This window comes from Grampus griseus, assembly GCF_964374135.1.
Source record: "Grampus griseus genome assembly, chromosome: 8".
NCBI classification, from domain to species: domain Eukaryota; kingdom Metazoa; phylum Chordata; class Mammalia; order Artiodactyla; family Delphinidae; genus Grampus; species Grampus griseus.
The window spans coordinates 86,197,386-86,215,621 of NC_139002.1; positions in this window are offsets into that span (position 1 = coordinate 86,197,386).

An 18,236-nucleotide genomic window follows, 5' to 3' on the forward strand; every position below is an offset into this window, starting at 1 on the left:
TAAGTTTGTTTTCTATGTCTGTGAGTCTATTTCTGTTTTGTAAATAAGTTCATTTGTATCATTTTTTTAGATTCCACATATAAGTGATATTATATGATATTTGTCTTTCTCTGGCTTACTTAATATGATAATCTCTAAGTCCATCCATGTTGCTGCAAATGGCATTATTTCATTCTTTTTTATGGCTGAGTAATATTCCATCATATATATATATATATATATATATATATATATATATATATATATATATATATATATATATATATCTCACATCTTCTTTATCCATTCCTCTTTCAATGGACATTTAGGTTGTTTCCATGTCTTGACTATTGTAAATAATACTGCTATGAACATTGAGGTGCATGTATCTTTTCAAATTACAGTTTTCTCCAGATAGATGCCCAGGAATGGGACTGCAGAATCATATGGTAACTCTATTTTTAGTTTTTTGAGGAACCTCCATACTGTTCTCCATAGTGGTACAGCTGTTATTCTTTTATCATTTCCAGACCATCTGGGCCCTAGTAAAACAACAACAACAAACCTAGAACTAGCTCTCAGTTGGGTGCTTGTTCTGTACAAGTACTGTGCTGAGTAATTTATGTGCATCATCTAATTTTCTTTTAGTAGCTATTATTCTTATTATCATACCTATTTTATAGATGGAAAAATTGAGGTTTGGAGGGGTTAAGAAACTTGCCCATGCTTACACAGGAAGCAAGTGACAAGGCCAGGACTTGAACTCTTTCAGGGCCACGTTGAAGGGTAAAGGCTCCCCATAATAATGTTAGTTACCAGTGGAAGAAGCCAAAGAGGCTGGTCCAAAGCCTCTGAGGCATAGAAAAGCTCTAGCCAATGTTTCCTCCTCTCCAGGCAACAAAAGCAGAAAAACAAACATTGGTTAGCGGCACACATACTTCTGCATCAATTATATGAAACCCCAGGATCATTTATTTCTGATCAGAAGTTTCCCAACAAGCTCTACTTTGAGGAGGAAAAGAACTGAAATGTCTTCTGCCTTTGCTACTTTTGTACAGTCAGTGTATATGCTAGATTTGTAGTCAGCTGTGGGGTAAAGAGGAAGGGAGTGGGGCAGGACAAGAGCTAGAAAGGGAGACTGAAGAGAAACTTGAAGGGTCCTGAATGACTTGCCAAGGTTGTGGATTTCGAGCAAGGTAGTGACTTAGACAATTGCCCGAGGACAAGGGTGAATCTGAGATGTTGCATGAGTTGGGCTCTTAGGAGATGAACTGGGGATGCCCCAAATTCTAAAATGGTTAGATTCTACAGCAGAGACTGGGAAGACTGGTATCCAGATCTCCAAGTAGGAATGCACTCCAATAGGAGTGCACTATTGGAATGTCCAGGCTGGGATCGATGTCCAAATGTCCAGTCCAGGAAGAAGAACATGGAGGAGCTGTTGTTTGAATGTGGCTAAACCTGGGCACAAAGGAATGTTAATAACACCTAACATTTGAGTGATCATTTGGTGTCCGGCGCCTTGCAGGCTTTACTTACACTATCTCATTTAATCCTCATCTATGAGATAGGTGTAGATGAGGAAAGTGAAATTTAGAAAGCCATTTAACTCACCAAGTTAACTCAGTTAACTCACCGAGATGCCCCATCTGTCTAGCTACAGACACCTGGTCCTTGACGTAGCCTTCCTTGGTAAGGAACTGAGGAAAGGCCTTGGGCCTGGGAAGAGCATCTTGACTATTGGTCTAGGGATAAAAGCTTGAGACCATGTTCTGGTTTCCAGCTAATTAGAGGAAGTCAGACTCTGGAGGTCCTGATAATTGCAAAAGCAGAATTGATTCTCTGAGTAGACATAACTTTTATAATTTGATCAAAAAGGAATTGCTGAGCTGTATCATAGCCCATTGTCATTGATGATAGTGCTTTGAAATTTTCCATCTCTTGCATCATATGCTGACATATTGATTCATTCGACAAACATGTACTGATGTCCTACTATGAGCTGGGCACTGTCCTGGGAGCTGGGGTTATAAAGATTACCAAGACTCAGCCCCTGTCTTCAAGTTTATAGTCTATTGAAGATAATAAATATTGGAGAAAATAAAATACTACGTGCTAAAAGCTACAATAGAGGTATTTGAATAACTACCAAAGAAGCTTCAAAAAGATAATATTACAGCTGGGTCTTAAAGAAAAAGTAGGAATTCTTCAAGGACATTACAGGAAGGAAAGATTCTAGGCAGAGAGGAATTGGGGTCTGCAAGAGTGTGAAAGAACACAGTCTGTCTATAGATCAGCATCATAATTTGTGAGACTAGAGTATAGGTTATATCAAGAAGGATTTGGTGGGGGAGGGGTAGTATGGAGGAAGTAAAACTCTAGGACAATTCAGTTGTCAAACAGGTATTAAAGTACACCTCACACCAGTCAGAATGGCCGTCGTCAAAAAAACCTACAAATGGGCTTCCCTGGTGGCGCAGTGGTTGAGAGTCCGCCTGCCGATGCAGGGGACACGGGTTCGTGCCCCAGTCCGGGAAGATCTCACATGCCGCGGAGCGGCTAGGCCCGTGAGCCATGGCCGCTGAGCCTGCGCGTCCGGAGCCTGTGCTCCGCAAGGGGAGAGGCCACAGCAGTGAGAGGCCCGCGTACCGCAAAAAAAAAAAAAAAAAAATCTACAAACAATAAATGCTGAAGAGGGCGTGGAGAAAAGGGAACCCTCATACACTGTTGGTGGGAATGTAAATTGATACAGCCACTAAGGAAAACAGTATGGAGGTTCCTTAAAAAACTAAAAATAGAACTATCATATGACCCAATAATCCCACTACTGGGCATATACCCAGAGAAAACCATAATTCAAAAAAACACATGCACCCCAATGTTCATAGCAGGACTATTTACAATAGCCAGGACACGGAAGCAACCTAAATGTCCATCGACAGATGATTGGATAAAGAAGATATCACATACATACAATGGAATATTACTCAGCCTCACAAAGGAATGAAATTGGGTCATTTGTAGAGATGTGGGTGGACCTAGAGAGTGTCATACAGAGTGAAGTATGTTAGAAAGAGAAAAGCAAGTATCGTATAATAACTCATATATGTGGAATCTAGAAAAATGGTATAGATGATCTTATTTGCAAAGCAGAAATAGAGACACAGACCTGGAGGACAAATATATGGATACCAAGGGGGAAAGGGGTGGGTTGGGAGGAATTGGGAGACTGGGATTGATACATATACATTATTGATACTATATATAAAATAGACAACTGATGGGAACATACCGTATAGCACAGGGTACTCTACCTAACGCACTATGGTAACCTAAATGGGAGGGAGGTCCAAAAGGCAGGGTATGGCTGATTAATTTTGCTGTGCAGTGGAGGCTAACACAACATTGTAAAGCAACCATACTCCATAAAAATTAATTTAAAAAAATGCAATGTATGTGTTTATACTTTTTGAGTTGGTTGAGAGGTAAGATAGCAGGGTATAAGTTATGATTTGTACCAAGGTATATCAGTCTGGGTGTAATCAGGGGAGATAAACCTTAGAGTAATTGTAGCAGGGAAAGTTTAATATAAAGAATTATTATCTATAACAAGGGTTTGGAGTGATGAGGATTGGATAGTAAGGATTAAGGGGAACTCTAAGGAATATAAAGATAGCAGATATAATATTTAACAGCAGGTCTATTGTGTAATATCTAATAGCCCTCACCCCTAGGATTGAGTTAGAACACTGAAGGCCGAGCCCCCAGGGCCACTAAAGTTGAGATCCAGACTGTGCTGGAGAGGGCATGGCCATGGCTCCCTGGCTGGCCCAGGAGGTGCTGTGGTGCTGCAACAGTAGAACTTACCAGCTATGTCAAATCATTATGCTGGACACCTTAAACCTATACAGTGCTGTACGTTGATTATATCTCAATAAGGCTGGAAAAAAAAATGAAATGGAAAAAAACGTGTCTTGAAGGAAAAAATAAATAGGTTGATAGATAGATGGATAGACAGATAGATAGATAAAAGCCTCTTCGAGGACACTAATTATTTGTTGGCTAGGCCAGAAATAGAATTCTGGTTTCAAGTTTTAGTTGAGTATTCTTTCTAATAAATCCTGAAGTGTGAAGAATGGTCATTAACTCACATTAAGTGTGAGGTGTTTTTTTTGTTGTTGTTTTTTTTTGCGGTACGCGGGCCTCTCACCGTTGTGGCCTCTCCCTCTGCGGAGCACAGGCTCCAGACGTGCAGGCTCAGTGGCCATGGCTCACGGGCCCAGCCGCTCAGCGGCACGTGGGATCCTCCCAGACTGGGGCACGAACCCGTGTCCTCTGCATCAGCAGGCGGACTCCCAACCACTGCGCCACCAGGGAAGCCCCAAGTGTGAGTTTTTTTAATGATCAAGGAGGGTAGCTTTGCTTGAAAAGGACAGTTCACAGTTACTTGGGCTTTAAATTAATATTCAGTTTATTAAAATTGTATATTTACTACTGAGCCTGCACTCTAGAGCCCGCAAGCCACAACTACTGAGCCCGCGTGCCACAACTACTGAAGTCCACATGCCTTAGAGGCTGTGCACTGCAACTACTGATCCCGCGTGCTGCAACTACAGAATCCTGTGCGCCTAGAGCCTGTGCTCCTTAACAAGAGAAGCCACTGCAATGAGAAGGCCACACACCCCAACAAAGAGTAGCCCCTGCTCGCTGCAACTAGAGAAAGCCCATGTGTAGCAACGAAGACCCAACACAGCCAAAAAGAATAAATAAAATTTTTTTAAAAATTGTATATTTAAAACATGTTTTCTTAGGTTTTTAAAGTTTACCTTATAAGTGTTGATTTAGTTACAAATCTAGTAATGTTTTTTGACATTCAATTACTTAAGGTTTAACAGGTTAAATTCTCCCAAATAACTAGTCTCAAATTTACAAATGTAATAAATACATTTAAAGATTTTAAACAGAATTTGCATAATACCTCCCAAGCACTTCAAATAATTTATAGGAAAGATAACCTTATTTGCAAAATCTTTTTAAGCACTTAAGCATTTCTTACAAATGTAATAAATCAAATGCATTAATGTAGTAAATCAGTTGCTCTTGCAGAGAGTCTAATTCTGTTAGTAATTATCTTATATCCTTCAGGTTAAAATTATAAGTCTAAAATAAATTATATATTTCAGATAAAATAAGCTGTCTGTTTATCTGATTCGCCAGATTCTCTCAAATATTAGGCACTGTATCAGTCAGGATATCCTGTAGGTTATTCCACAGTAACAATTCTAAAAATCTTAGTGGCTTAAAACAACAATTTGATTTCTCACTCATACTACATGTTCACTTTGTGTTAACTGAGAGTCTGGTCCAGGCCCTACTCCCTCTGGGACACAGGCTGATGGAGAAGGCACTAAATGGAATGTTGCTGGTGGCAGAAAGAAAGAGAAGAAGTGGCAAATCTTGTACTACTTCTTAAAACATTCGCGCCAAAGTGACACGTGTTATGTCTGCTCACATTTGCTTGGATAAACAAGTTACTTGGCCACCCCTAACTCCAAGGAGGCAAGAAAGTACAATCTTCACCATATTTTTCTGCTCATAAAGTGAAGAGCTGGAAATACTTCATAAGAATAGCACCAATGGTCATCAAAGATGCTCTAAATAGGAAATGTACATGTGATCCCAATGACTAAAAGCCATAATACTAAACTTAACTTGCTGTTATTGGTTTGACTAGTCTGTTGGAGAAGACAGCTTGTACCCACTTATTAGCGCTGATTGTTAAATTTGTAGGAAATGTGCAAACCAGTAGTTAAACAATCATTATTAAAAATTAAATTATATAAACTTACCATTAAATAAATTATATTTAAAACAAGTAATAAATACTCAAAATGCATTATTTTCAGGGCTTCCCTGTTGGCGCAGTGGTTGAGAGTCCGCCTGCTGATGCAGGGGACACGGGTTCATGCCCCGGTCCGGGAAGATCCCACATGCCGCGGAGCGGCTGGGCCCGTGAGCCATGGCCGCTGAGCCTGCGCGGCCGGAGCCTGTGCTCCGCAACAGGAGAGGCCACAACAGTGAGAGGCCCGCGTACAGCAAAAAAAAAAAAAAAAAGCATTATTTTCTAATTATTTTACACATTTTAATATTATCTATTTTCTTGAGGTTATTTACATCTACTGTACTTGTAATGGTAGAAATCATTTATAATGGTATTTTATGGTGCATCCCTTTCCAACTCTGCATTCAGTAACATCTCATTGTTAGATTACAATTGGCCATGTTGGGAGTATATACACCACAGAAATCAAGAAACACTGTAAATCAGGGTTTGATTTATTATTTTGTCAATTATCTAGACTTAAGATAATGATGGAACTAATATTAGTAACACAGTTTAAACTTAAAAGTTTGTGGTGTCTGTAACGATTACACTGTAAATAGCACAAAAAAAAATTGAAGAAATATTCTTCCAGTGTTTTAAAACCATTATCTCATTTGGTAAAGAAAGTCAATCACGTTATTGATAAATAAGTGAAGTACTGATACACATCTTCATTGTTTGATTTTCATCTTACCAGTTAACGTGAAGGAAAATATTTACCAACATTTATGTTGGAACTACACTTGTTTGTCAGTTGCAACCATTGGTTGGCTATGGATGTAAGATTTAGGTAAAAATCAACCAAAGCATTTTACGACAATTGTTACATAGGATTTAAAATAAGTATTATATATCTTATTTGTATGTTGTCTTCTAGTCTTTTATAGCAATAAAATATATATATATATGTATGTATATAACATACACACATGTATGCACACGCAGGTACACACTTTCCCACCAGAGAGCTGGTTGTTGATAATTCGGCAGCACCATTGGGCTTACCTCATCTCAATATACCTTCCTGAACTTGCAATCTTCTGGAAAAGGTCAAGTCCTCAATCTTTTGACCCTGAAATTTGAAGTCACTCAAATCTACCAGGGTGGATTTAGGTGATCTTTGGGTTCTTGTGATAGGAAACACACACACACACACACACACACACACACACACACACACACACAAAGTCACTGTGATAAAACTCCCCATGAGGAAAGAAAGAGCCTGGATCAGTGGGCTCACTTCTGCGTCATGCAGAGGAAAATGAAAGTCCTGAGTCTATGAGAAGGCCCTGACTCAACCTCCTAAAAAGGCAGACTTTAAGAGAACAATGGTATGGATGACGCTGAGTTGCTGTGGCACAGGGAATTCGGGGTGATCTCGGCTTAGAGCACCTTGGGAGTAAAGACCAGCAGCCCTAGCCCTGACTCTGACCTGCCAAGGTTTCAGAGAGCAGTGAGACCTAACCCCGTGGCAACAGTATTGAGCAGAAACTTCTCTACACACAGCATGGGTTTTGATGCTGAAATCTCGGCCTCTGTGCATTGGTGCTGAATCAAATCTCAGAAACAGAGTTTGGGGTGAAGTAGAAAAGCATAGCTTTATTGCTTTGCCAGGCAAAGCAGGACACAGCAGGCTTGTACCCCTCAAAAACTATGTGTCCCAACCCGGGAGTATTTGATGAGCAGTTTTATAGTAACGGTTCAAGGGTAGGGTTGCTGATAAGATGAGGGTGTGTGCAGGGCCTGCACGCCTTTAATCTTGTCCCAGGTGGTCTCCTAAACTTGAGGAGCTTCTCTGGTTCCTTTAATTTGGCCTCAGGTGGTTTCTTAGCTGCTCGTCCCTTGTCTTCACATCCCCTCCCTTTCCTGACTAGCAACTGTTCGAATCTGCCCTTTGGAACACAGGGAAGGTCATGGAGGCCGGGGTCTGTTCCCTACAAACAAGAAATGGGGGATAGAATTGCCTCTGTGCCCAGGAGCCCCACAGGATCCTATTTGGTTTCAATTTCAACTGCGTGAGCAGACAGCATCCAGGAGCAAACGTAGAAAACTTCAGGCTCAAGCAGGTCAGTCTGACTTTCAGCTCCGAAGCTTCGGAAGCCAAGCTATGCTAATGCCCCACGTCTTGAAGGTTTTTGGCTCTGAGTAGAGTTTTAGTGTCAGATGACATTTTTTTTTTCTAGAGAAGCAGCAGAAGATTGATTTTGAAAAGGAAGAGGGGAGGAGAAAAGAGGAAGAAGAGAAGGAGAAGGATGAAAAAGACTGGTTGCCTGGTCTTTAAGACCAACATGAAGTTGGGATTCAAATCTAGCACCATGGCAAATGTCAGGACATTCACCCTTAAAGTGGAAGTGGAATGGGAGTGAGGGTTCTCACATAGACAAATCTTGGTAGGTTGCCAAAGGGTAATGTCCCAGCCTACAGGAGAGCTTGCCACCAAAGCCAGAAGTACAGAGATAAAGGCAGAGAATGTTTCCTAAAGAAAGAGGTACTTTAAAATAGACAGTCTTTTTAAAGAACTGTTTTCTTGCCCTCTAAATGTTAGGCCCAACATCAGACAAAGCCTCAGTTACTCTGACTTAAATTATAGCTCTCGATCTTAGCTAAATCATTTAAACTCTCTGATTCTCCATTCTCTCCTGTTGGTAGAAGCACACCCACCTCACTGGATTATTGTGCAGATTAAGTGAGAACACATATGAAGTGCTTGGCACATAATAAGTGGCCAGGAAACGGTAGCCATGATTATTTCTACTTAGGCCTTTCAATTAGAATTAGACTAGCGATACTTCATACTAGATTTTTTTTTTAAGTCTGAGAAAGTACTTTACTTAGGACTTATTTTTTAATTATTTTCTTAAAATTAGTAATTGTTTCATTAATGATTTCTAAAAAAATGTGGACTTCCCTGGTGGCGCGCTGGTTAAGAATCCACCTGCCAATGCCGGGGACATGGGTTCAATCCCTGGTCCGGGAAGATCCCACATGCTGCAGAGCACGTAAGCCACAACTACTAAGCCTGTGCTCTAGAGCCTGTGAGCCACAACTACCGAGCTCTCGTGCCACAACTACTGAAGCCCGCGTACCTAGAGCCCGTGCTCCACAACAAGAGAAGCCGCCGCAATGAGAAGCACGCGCACCGCAACAAAGAATAGCCCTCGCTCGCCGCAACTAGAGAAAGCCTGATTGCCACAACCAGAGAAAGCCCGTGTGCAGCAACGAAGACCCAAAGCAGCCAAAAATAAAATAAATTAAAAAAAAATGAATTTATAAAACAAAAAATAAAGTTATTAAGAATGTTTGATTAGAGAAGGTTACCTGGGACTTGGGAAAAACAATCCAATTTGACATGTAATCCTATACAGGTACCATCACTCATCTTTTTTATGTTACCTAAATTTCAGGTTTAGGGTATAAAAAGCAAGAAGTAGCCTCTAAAGGACTATGCAAAGCAAACTCATAAAGACGTGTGTATTTTGGGGAAAAAAGTACCCCTGGTTATTCTGATGTGTACTCATAAATATTAATTTGAACGAATGGATTTCCAGTCCCCTAAACTCCACAGTGGAGAACCTCTGGGAGCATATTCACATTCTGTTGCCAAGTTGTGCTTACTTGCCCTCGTTTCCAGTTAACTTTAGCTTGCCCAGAGGGTACATGGCACAGCAGTTCAGAACTTTTAAAGACTTACCAGACAGATATTTCACTTCCTGGTAGGTTCCTGGCTCTGTAAGTGTTTGCCCTGCCCTTGCCCAGAGCCAGAGTACACAAAGGTACTTAGGAGTGGCTCCCTTCTTTCCCACAGTCAGTTAAAGGGAAGGGCCCATTATGAATCCAGTCTCGGAACTTCCCTGGTGGTCCAGTGATTACGACTCCGTGCTTCCACTGCAGGGGGCTCGGGTTCGATCCCTGGTCAGGGAACTAGGATCCCACATGCCGTGAGGTGCAGCCAAAATAATAAATAAGGAACATAAAGAAAACAAAAAAATCCAGTCTCATCTTGAGAAGTTACAGAAGTGGGGTTAGTTTTTCTCTTTTCATGGGGACTAACAGGCTAAGTTAGTGTAACTTTGGGTCATCAGCCTTCTCTAAAGACCCTATAGAGTTCTTTGTACCCCTCTAGGGCACTGGTGCCTGAGGGGGGGAATTCTATCTGCAATCCCCAGAGAGTCAGCTGGGCTCTGACTCAAAATGCCACTCCTTTCTCTACTATACTTCCTGCATTGTGTTCAGACTAAACTTCCAGCATTATTTTGACTCACATTCTAGTGTTTCTGCTTGAAAGAACTCACATGACTTCTCCCTCTACCAGCAGGCTAGGAGCAAATGATGGCCAGGAGTGATTCATGGACATGTGTAATTTTCCCTGGGAACTTCACAAACGTTAGGAGGGAGGGAAATCTGAGAGATACCATTACCACCTTCATATCAACTAAGTCAGGGTTTGGAGCTTTGAGATTCTGGAGTTTACGTTCAGAAATGTTGCCAGAACTCAAGCCAAGTGTCAATGAGGTTACTCTTATATGAATATCCCAAATTTCAGTTCTCCAGTCCCCCCCAGATATTTTCAGGAAAAGCCTTAGAAACTATTTGAATCCCTGCTAGTCAATTAGGTAAGGCCTGGGAGCATCAAGATTAGGGTTATTGGTGTAATCGTGACTCCATTTACATAATCCGGTTTGTGAAGTCTGAGACCTAAGAGTTATCAGCAGTCCCTGGTTGCTGGCAGTACGTGGTTGCTTCGGGCACAATCACTGTTTCTCAGTGGAGCCAGACGCCTGATTAGATCACTGCTGAGACTTCACGATACCAGCCCCAACAGTTGCACTGGGATGCAGCTTTAGGCCAGCCTCTAATTCTAATGGATTTAGTATAAATCTCCTTCAGTTTGTTAGGTAGCACTGCTCTGTGCTAAGCTCCTGAGGGGAATGCTCCCTACTAAAGATTTCATAATAAAGAGTCACCACCCCCATGCTGAATGTGCTAAGCCCACTGGTGTCAAAACGATACTGTCTAGAGTGAATGGCACCAAGCCCTCTGTCCATTAGCTCAGAAACTGACATCCTCCAGGAAACGGTTGGGACTAATCTACTCTGCACTCTCATCCCTGTTTTCATTGCCACGTTAATCACTGGTCTTCCATTATATCCATGGTCTGAAAATGTGGTCCTTGGACCAGTGAGTCCACATCACTTGGGAACTTGTAGTGCAAATTCTCAGGCCCACCCCAGAATCTACTCAATCAGAAGCTCTGGGAGTGGGGCCTAGCGATCTGTATTTTAACAAGCCCTCCCCATGATTCTTATGCATTGGAAAGTTTGAGAATGACTGCACTATACCATCACCCCCATAATCCTCCCTATTTCCTCTTCCTGTTTTGGTTCCCCACTGTTCTGATACACACCTCCCCACCCCAGCTCTCTAGTGTGCCCTCTGGAGCACTTGCTCTGTGACCAGCAAATTCCCCTGTATCTACTACACCTTCCAGGAATGTTCTCCATATCTCCTTGCATTAATTGAAACCCACTCCCTTCGACAGCAGCCCTCTGGGATGGTGGATCTGTACTCACATCTATTTACTGCGGGACAGGCCCTCATCCATCACTATTTCTAGACCATTACTTCTACCCCACCCTCTTGTAAAAACTCCTCTTCCTTTGAGGCTCATGCCCTGTAGTTATACCACCATTCCCGCATCTCATCATTCAAGTCTTTTGTACCAGGCTCATCCTGGGTCACTTCAAAGTCCAGAGTGATGGCTAACAACCAAGCCTCTCAATTTCTTGACCATCTTATCTCCACCGACCTTCTCCTTTGTCCTCTACTTTGCCTTTTGAAATTGCTTTTCCTCCCATATCACAAATATAAGCCTCCCTTTCCCCAACCACAGATTCTTGCATTACAGTTTGCTTGGTCAGCTGTTTCCATTATGATCATTCTCCAACCTCTTTGGGATACCTAGACCCAAAAGTTACCCCTTAACTCTCTTTACATTGTCACCTCCTTGGTTTCTTACCCAATTTTGATTGGATGGTCAGTCATTTCAATCAGTCTTTTGCAAATATCTTCATTTACTTTGTCCTTCTGGTCTTTTGTCACTACTCTGGCCAAACCCAACATGGCTGACATCAGCCATCAATAACTCACGTATTGAATAAGCATCAACATTGTGACGGGTGCCTTTATAGGTACTGAAGATACAAAATGAACAAGACAGATCATGGCCCTGACCTTGTGGAGTTTATATCCTGCAGGGGCGGGAGGGGGTGCTCGTGGTGGCAGAAAATAGACATATAGAGATTTAATACGTGTTAGCTCAGGATAAGTGCTTTGAGGAAAAATAAGTGCTGGGAAAGGGGACAGAAAGTAACAAGGGTGGGAGGGCAGTGCTATTTTAGATGCAATAGTCTGGAAAAGAATCACCAAAGAGGTGGCTTCTGAGCAGAGATCTGAAATGAGGTAAGAACCATGGCATGGGAGGACATTCCCAAGAAGAGCAGATGCAAAGACCTTGGAGTGGGAGTGTGCTTTGCCTGTCCGAAGAAGAGCAAGCTGACAGCGTGCCTGGAATGCAGAGAATGGTAGAAGATGAGGCTGGAAAGATATCCAGAGGCCACATCATGAAGGCGTTATCGACCCAGATGAGGACTTGGGACTTGGTTTGTCCAAAGAAGCCATTGAAGAGTTTTGAGCAGCTGATTGAAATAGTTTGACTTTCCTTTGAAAACAATACTATGTAGAAAATATACCATGGGGGAGGCACAGCTGGAGCTGGAACATAGTGATGGAAATGCCACTGTGGTCCAACTGGGAGTTGAAGATGTTCAACTGGGGAGGTAACCATATGCTTTCTTTGTACTTTTCTCTGAAAGTGCAGTCCCTGAATCAGCATCATCCATATCCCCTAGAAACTTCTAATGCAAATTCCCACAGGCCCCCGCCCGCCCCCCTGCCACTCATCTACCTACGTTTATTAAACTTCTGATCCCTTACATCTCCCCTCATTCTCAGGAAATAACCCTCACTTTCTGCTTCATGGGGAAAAAAAAAAAAAAGAATCCATCATGCAAGAATTCCTTCAGTTTTGGGCTACCATATCTATAAAATTATTTCCTTCCAGTCTATCCATACTAAATATGTATCCCTCCTTCTAACTGTAGCCTTTTCTTCTATTTGTGAATGGCATTCATGCAGGCTCATCTCTGCCAACATGTTAAAAGTAAATAATTATCCCCACTTCCACCTCCAGCCATCAGTCTGTCTATCCCAAAGCCAAACATCTTGGGAACTTCCCTGGTGGTACAGTGGTTGAGAATCCACCTGCCAATGCAGGGGACACAGGTTCAATCCCTGGCCTGGGAAGATCCCACATGCCGTGGAGCAACTAAGCCGGTGTGCCACCCCCTCATATTGAATCAATTACCACATTCTACTTATCCTCCCTCTGACATACATGGAATATACATTAAATCCATTCCCTCCATATCCCCCTGACAGTCTCTGGTTCAAGCCACGATCACCTGTCGCCTCACTGATTAAAATGTCCTCTTGTATTCCTGCATCCATATTTGCCTCCCTCCAATCCATTTTCTATAAAACAGCCAGAGTGATCTTTTAAAAATGTAAATCTGATTAAACCAATATATCTTGTTTCACTCCCCTGGGGTTCAAAATCAGGTCACATTCCTCTTAAATGTTCAAATCAGGTGACTTGGAGCCTTCAACTTGTCTCCCTTGTGTGATAACTTCACATTCCAAAGGTTCAGATTGTCTTAATAAATGGAACTGGAAAACCTGCTCATATTCTTTTTGACTGCTGTGACTGTCAGTAAAACACCAGACTTCACTGGTCCTCTGTCCTTGGGTAGTCCCTAACCATTGCTGTATGATCTGCAGTGACCAGGCACAAATGTCCACCAAATAGCCCTGGGTAATCCTTATTCAGGGAAGGAAAGTGTTTCGATGATCTAGGCTCCACAGTATTTCAGTTCTGGAAGTAGGGGGAAAAATCTTTCTTTCCAAGGGTTATATTCATCTATGATGGCTCAATGCCATGGTGAGCCTGTGACACAAATGTTCAAGCTCTTCCCTTACACGGCACATTTAGTTCACTCACATGGATAAGGAGTGCTGGTGTCAGAATCTGCTTACATTTCCCAAGGCAAAGGCTTAATGTCTTTGTGAATTAGTGTAGGCAAATTGATTTGTTCCTGTCCAGGTTTGTTCCTGCAGCATTTAAGCCTCAAATGCAAGGGGTGTCACCAGAGGCCAGCAGCATGGGGCCCAACACTAATCAGGATGCACTTGAAGCCTAAGGAGTTAGTTAATGGTCTACTTCTTTCTGAGAAAGTTCATTTTTTTTCCTTCCAGTTTTATTGAGATATAACTGACGTACAGCACTGTATAAGTTTAAAGTGTACAGCTTAATGATTTGGCTTACATACATCATGAGATGATTACCACAATAATTTTAGTGAATATCATCTCATGTAGATACAAAATTAAAGAAATAGAAAAAAATTTTTTTTTCCTTGTGATGAGGACTCAGGATTTCCTCTCTTAGCTTTCATGTGTAACATACAGCGGTGTTACATTTATCATGTTGTACCTTACATCCCTAGTACTTATAACTGGAAGTTTATACCTTTTGACTGCCTTCATCTAATTCCCCCTCCCCCCAACCCTCTGCCTCTGGTAACCATAAATTTGATGACTCTTTCTACAAGTTTGTTTTTGAAGTGTAATTGAGCTACAACACCATATTAATTCCTGTACACAACATAGTGATTCAATATTTCTATACCTTTCAAAATGATCACCAAGAAATTCATTTTTAACCAAAATCTTCCTGACACCCTCTAGCTCCTGTCTTTGGTAGGCTGTCTAATGACTAACTCAAGCTGGAAACACAGGAGAATTCCAGAAGCTACCACTCCCTCAACCCTCATATCTAATCAGCCAGCAATCCTTGATGACCCTACCTATGAATATCCTTAGAATTCAGCTCTGGCACTGTTTTAGTTCAAGCCCCATCTGTTCTCTTGCTGTTCTAAGCAGTTCCTACAGGTCACCCTGGCTCAACTTCCAATCCAACCTCCATGTTGCATTCACTGAGCTTTCTAAAATATAAATCTGATCCTGCCTCTGTTCTGAGATGCATGAAGCAGGAGTCCAAATTGACAGGCATCAGAGGAATTGTGGATTACATGCAGATTTTATATGTGCATTTTTCCAATGAGATGGCCCATTTTATTCAGAACTTCAGCGGAATATATTTCCATAGAAAAGCTGAGATCTATAGTTTGAGCTCAAGTAGTTTATCTGGGATGAAAGGGATTTTTCACGACCTGGCTACTGCTTATCTGGCCAGTCTTATCGTCTGCATCTCTCTCCCTGCCATCCCTCCCCAATTAACACTCCAACAATACAGAACTGCTTATGATTCCTAAAATACGCCATATAATTGTATGCCTCCACGTGCTTTTGAGCATGTTGCTCCCTTTGCAATGCCTTTCCTCTTTCCTTTACCCACTTTTGTCTGCTTGTAAAATTTATCTTTCAAAATCCAGCTCTGGCAACATCTCCAGAGAGCCTTCCCTGGTTCCCTCCCATAAAGAGTTAACAAATCCCATTTATGAGCCACCTCTTTTTCTTATATAGGCTTCTGGTTTGCTCGTATTTTTGCTCATAAAAAACTGAAATATTTTAAGGAGACATTTTTATTGAAGTATAACATACCTGCAGAAGCGGGAAAACCATAAACGTGCAGCAGCTCAATGATTTTTACAAAGTGAATTATACCTGTGTAACTACCCCTATGATCAAGAAATAGAACGTTGCCAGGACCCCAAAAGCCTCTCTTGTGCTTCATCCCAGTCATTACATAACCCCAAATGTAACCACTGTTCTGATTTCTTTTATCATAAATTAGTTTGCCCATTTAAAAAAGTCTCATAGTCTTGTATCTAGCTTCTTTGATTCAACATTCTGGGTGTTAGACTCGTCCATGTTGTTTCTAGTAATGGTGGTTTGTTGATTTGTAGGGCTGTATAGTATTCCTTTGTATGAATACACCACTTATGTATCCTTTTTCACTACTGATAGACATTTGAATGGTTTCCATTTTTAGTTACTAAGAACAAAGTTATTTTGAACATTCTTGGCTGTGTCTTTCAGTTACCATGTATATGCACTTCTATGAGGTATTATATGTCCCAAAGTGAAATTTCTCCATTATAGGGTATGTGAATATTCACATGTTAGGAGACGCTGCCAAATACTGTTCTAAAGCAGTTGGGTCACTTTATACTCCCATTAATAGTGTATGAGAGTTCCAGTTGCTCTATATTTTCACCATTACTCACCCATTTCGGTTTCCAAATTTTAGCTACTTTGGTGACAGTGTAGTAGTACCTCCCTGAGGTATATTACACCGGATTTTATTTCTGTCTACTCTTCTCAATACTGCTTTCCTTGAGGCCACGAGACTATGTCTCATTCAGCATCGTGTGTCAACATGGACAGTACCTGGCACACACAGGGTGCTAAGGAAATGTTTTCTCAGTGAACACACTGTTGGAGAAGTAATAAGGGGCTAAGAAGTCTTCCTAATGCCCAAATCAAGCTTTTTAGGTAAGTGACCATCTATATTGCCTAAGTTTAAGTCCCAATCATCAGACATGTTTGAGTGTCCACCTACTGCCAGTATTATTCTTCTGGTATTTTCTCAAGGACTCACTAGCTAGATACTTCATAGCATTGACCAGGAATGTATACACCAGAGCTGTGACAGTTCTGACCACAGAGTTAAAAGAGAGCTTGAAATACAGTTGTATACCTCCTGCTTTCTGACAAAATCTAAGCCATCCAAAGCAGGGAAGAAGCTAACCCTTATTTAAAGATACCCAGTGATACAAATCAAACCCACAATGAGATACCATTTCTCACTGAGAAACATTTACTAGGATGGCTATAATCAAAAAGATGGATAAAAACAAGTGTTGGTGAGGATGTGGAGAAAATGGAAATTTCGTATATTGCTGGTAGGAATATAAAATAGTGTAGCTGCTTCGGAAATCAGCTTGGCAGTTGCTCAAAAAGTTAAAGGTTGCGTTACTGGGGCTTCCCTGGTGGCGCAGTGGTTAAGAATCCGCCTGCCAGTTCAGGGGACACGGGTTCGAGCCCTGGTCCGGGAAGATCCCACATGCCGTGAAGCAACTAGGCCCGTGCAACACAACTACTGAGCCTGTGCTCTAGAGCCCGCATGCCACAACTACTGAGCCCGCATGCCACAACTACTGAAGTCCACGTGACTGGAGCCCGTGCTCCGCAACAAGAGAAGCCAGTGCCATGAGAAGCCCATGCACCACAATGAAGAGTAGCCCCGACTTGCACAACTAGAGAAAAGCCCAAGCACAGCAACAAAGATCCAGTGCAGCGAAAGATAAAATTTTTAAAAAATAAGGTAGAGTTACCAAAAGACCCAGAAATTCTACTCTAGGTATATACCTAGAGAATTGAAAATTTGTTCACCTAAAAACTTGTACATGAATGTTCACAGCAGCATTGTTCATGATAACCAAAAAGTAGAAATAAGCCAAATGTCCATCAGCTGATGAGTGGATAAACTGTTATATATATACATACAATGGAATATTATTCAGCCATAAAAAGGAGTGCTACAACATGGGTGAATCTTGAAAATACTATGCTAAGTGAAATAAGTGAGACAGACACAAAGTGAGACACATTCCATCTATATAGAATGTCCAGAATAGACAAATCCATAGAAACAGAAATTAGATTAGTAGCAGTCAGGGGCTGGAAGAAGGGATAAATGGGGAGTGATGGATGATGGGTGCATGTTATCTTTGGGATGATAAAAATATACTAAGGGGCTTCCCTGGTGGCGCAGTGGTTGGGAGTCCGCCTGCCGATGCGGGGGACACGGGTTCGTGCCCCGGTCCGGGAGGATCCCACACGCCGTGGAGCGGCTGGGCCCATGAGCCATGGCCGCTGAGCCTGCGCGTCCGGAGCCTGTGCTCCACAACGGGAGAGGCCACACAGTGAGAGGCCCGCGTACTGAAAAAAAAACAAAAACAAAAACAAAAGAAAACCTAAAATTAGATAATGGCGATGATTGCATTACTCTGTGACTACTCTAAAAACCACTGAACTATACACTTTTAAAGTGTGAATTTTATGGTATGTAAATTATCTCAGTAAAACTGTTATACAACACTTTAAAGTGTTAAATTTTACTTTTTTGCATACTTCTTATTTGAATTATTTGCAGTAAGCATATATTACTCCTGCAATTTCAAAAAAAACTGAATTTTTTTTTTTTTAGCCATGTGGCATGTGGGATCTT